Here is a 4,089-nt window from a genome sequence, read left to right as displayed (position 1 = left end):
TCTGGTTGTCCCGTGTCGGCCGGAGCAGGGGCTACCCCTCCAGCTACGTCTGCATGTCGTTCGGCCTGCTAAACGTGGCTGCCTCGCACTAGCGCTACATGTAGGGCGTCCTGGCGGCTCACGAGGCTAGGTGCCAGGCAATCTTGACGGAGGAGGTGTCGAAACCTCGCGAGCCCCCCGGACCTCCAGAGCCCCCCGGGACTCAAGAGCCGGCCAGCTCGCACTACAAAAAAAATACACTTTCGTGATGATACGTGTTTGTCATAGTAGGTCACGTTTTCTGTCATGCATGTACATCCATGACAATTTTATGACAGAATCAAGATAGTCATACCTATGCTGTCATAGAAGTGTTCCATGACATTACAAAAATTATCATCACGGAAGTGTCCACTTCCATGACGCGTCATAGAAGTGCTTTCGTCAAGGGTGACCGACACATGGCATCCACCGTAATGGTTCGCCGTTAAGCTATGGTCCAGTTTTGGATCCGATAACCCGTTAACAGCCGGACCAATGTGGATTTTCCATGTGTAAAATTGTCATTGGCTGAAGGAAACACGTGTTGGCTCACCGTTGGGACAGATGTCATCCATTCATTGGACAGGAGGCGCCTATGATAGGTCGACACATGGCATGGCCCAACAGAGGCCCATTCCGATGATAGGCCAGCCCATTTGACTTGGTCAAAAGGTAACGGGTCGGCCCACGGAAAGCCTGTTAACGACCTGTTCGTATATAGCCCATTTACGGCCCGCTAACTCACGACCCGTTACGTCCTATCGGAATTAAGCCCAGTAGCTTCATCTGGGCTGTCCAATATGATTCCAGCCTGTTGTAACTTCCGACCCATGTATGGCCCATGGTATCTTTCGGCCCATACGAGGACATTTGTAACTCTTGGCCCATTAACGGCCCGTGGTGAATCTGGCCCGCAATGAACAGTGTATTGCTTTATACGCATTAACGACCCATTATTCCATTGGGCCGTTTCCAACCCGTGTTATCTTTCGGCCTTCTCAGGGCCCATTTATTCTTGGGCTTATTTCCAGCATTCGGTTACTTACGACCCGTTAGTGGCCTTTTCTGCTTGTGGGCCAAATTCAGCCCGTGGTTACAATCGGCCCGTTTGCGGCCCGTTAATCCGTTGGGCCGTTTCATAGTGTCATCAAATACAGCCGATTAATGACGGCCCATTATGGTCGGCGCATGAACGGATGATTCCAAATCTAGCCTGTTTACGGCCCATAATGCGGTCTGTTATTGGCCCATGTTTGGCCGATCGATCATACGGCCCGTAGAAGGCCCATTGATGCTACGGCCCGTAGAAGGCCCATTGTTTCTATGGCCCTTAGAAGGCCCATTTTTTCTTCGGCCCGTAGGAGGCCCATGGAAACTACAGTAAATATGTAGCCCATGGTTATTGGGGCCTAGTTTTAAAAAATAGGTTATTGCGGCCACTAGCAAACCACGGAAAAAGAACTGCACTGACTACAAGCAAACAAATAAACAAGACACCAAGGAAATAAATAAGCAAGCAACTTACGCTAGGCTATCACGGCTATTACACTTATTACATCCACTGGGCATCAAAGTTCGCCACCAGTGCAAATATAGGGAACAAAGCCGCATATCATATACACTGGTTATCAAAGTTGGCGACCAGTGCAAATAAACGCCGCAGCAAAACAAGTCCAGAACTGAAACCACTTCAGAAGAGCTCAAGAAACAATATCCTGGGTACCCATAATGCTGGCAAGATGCTTAGAAAGCTTATTAACTTTCTCTTGTTTGGCGCTTAAATCCTCCAGCGCTTGCTGTTGCACCAGAAAGTATGCATCTGGATTCTGCAGGGACTTCCTCGGTCCTTCAGCTTCCTGTCGCAGCACATCTGATCGATGTCTTTCAACTTGAAGTTGAGACTCAAGAAGACGAACTAATTCAGGCAGCGAGTTCGAAGAGCTTGTGCCAGCAGTAGTGGCCAGTAACTCGAACACTACATCAAGATAGGACTTTTGGGTTCTCTCACTGTCATCAAGATAGTTTTTATCAACTTTCTTGGAGACCAACAGGGATGTCTCACTATCTCGAACCTTATCTGCATTACTTCCCTTACCATTGCATAACGGGGTACTGTTCTCCAATATTTTGTCCATATTCTAAAAGAGAAACAAGCAGACACATCACAGGCTTACCATGTTGTATATGAAACTCATTTTGGTAAATCAGTTCAGTAGTAAAGTGGACAGGATAACAGCATGAAACAAACATATATCTATGTACCATGGTCACTTTATGGTCTATATCATTCTAGTTTTTGTTGCCAAATCAAGATAGAGACACGGTTCAAATAATATTTGTTCAACACAAAGCAGAATAGACAGAATATAAGTGTGGGAAACTATAGAGCAATAACAACACTTGTAATGTGCATGACATGAGAACATAACTGTTTATTCAATTGAAACTGAAATCAACATAGAACTAGTTACAACAGCAAACCAGTTAAAGAAACAGGTTTAAAACATACGTGTTGCGCCATTGGAGTTTCAATTCCATCCCTCAAATTTGAAAATAGTTGGTATGAGTAAATACAGTGATGCAAGAGCAAAGGAGTATGAACCATAGCTACAGAACCTGACCTGAGAACAATTCTTCTTCTCCTTTAAGCGTTGAGTTGGGATTCGGAGTGGTGGTCCTCGTGCTTTGGGCACTGCAGTTCCCTTACTAACTGCTCGTGTTTGGCTGCTCTGTGGTGGAGACGGTGCTGTGTCAACTGGAACTGGGTTACTATCTGCTGGGATTGGGGTTAGAAGGGGTGTAGCTGGTTCTCTGTCCAACTGGGTAGGGGTACAATCTGCGAGAGTCTGGGTTATGTGTGGCGAGGCTGGTTCTTGGGAAAGTACAACCGTGGTTCTATCTACATCAACAGTTCTCTCTTGCTCCGCTAGCCTCCGCACCAACGGCCACTCCGACCCCGGCGCCCACCCTCCCTCCCTCCGCGTCGGCGGCCACTCCGGCCCCGGCGCCCACCCTCCCTCACTCCGGCGGCCCCCTCTCCCTGGCGTGCCTTCATGGCCTCCCAGGTCTCCCTTTCGGCGGCCTCGTCTGACTCGGCCTCTCCTTCCCCTCCTCCTCCCCAGTGGCCGGCGCTGCGCTCCATTGTCGTCGTCCCCGACGTGTTGGGCACTGCATTCGGGCCCATCGTCCAAGGAGGCGCCCCCCGCCTGCCGAGCCCTCCGGCCTCTGGCGGATCTGGGTAGAAATCCTGCCATGGCCGGAGCTCTGCCAGCGACCCGTACTGCCCCCCGCCGTGCCGGTCTCCGCCTGGTCGGGGCCCCGCCATTCTGCCCTCCTCCAGGCCGCCGCCGAGGTCGCGAATTTCGCCTGCCCTATACGGGTGCTGCTACAACTGTGGAGACACGCGGCACATCTCCGTCGACTGCACCAACCCGACTTGGTGCCTGCGGTGCAGCGGGGACGGACACATCGCGCGTGGGTGCGTGCACCCGCGCAGCTCCTCCCCGCTCGACCAGCGCTGCACGCCTCCTGCTTTGTGCCTGGGTCTAGCGGCCTGGCCTCCTCCACCACTGCCGCCGCCGCAGGCTGCGGCCGCGCCTCGCTCCGTCACCGTGCTGCTGCCCCCGCCACCCGGCCCCCTGCCAGCTGGCGCCGTCTGCTTGGAGCGTTCCTGGGCGCAGGTGGCCGGTGCGGTATCAGCTCAGGCCACGTCCGCGTCCGGCCAACTTTCGGTGGGGAGCGTGGCGGGTACATGCTTCTCGGTGCCATTCGACCCGTCTGTTTCGCCGCGCCAGGACGTGGACCAGGTGGCGGACTGTTGCTTCATGCGGCTTAGAGAAGACATTGACGTGCTAGAAGCAGAACTCGCACGGGCGGTCGATGTCACCGTGGCGGAGCCAAGGCCTCCGGTGGATCTCGCGGATGCAGCTCGTGCCCTGCATGTGGAGTTCGACCTCGGCCCCAAAGACATGTCGATCCGGTCATTCCATCCACAGGATTTCCTCGTCCTCTGCAAGTCCAAGGCCATAAGGGACAGGATGGTGGCTAAAGGTCACGCTGGCGCGCTGT

The sequence above is a fragment of the Aegilops tauschii genome, chromosome 7 (assembly GCF_002575655.3).
Source record: "Aegilops tauschii subsp. strangulata cultivar AL8/78 chromosome 7, Aet v6.0, whole genome shotgun sequence".
Taxonomy (NCBI): Eukaryota; Viridiplantae; Streptophyta; class Magnoliopsida; order Poales; family Poaceae; genus Aegilops; species Aegilops tauschii.
Note: the sequence above shows the minus strand (reverse complement) of the source record.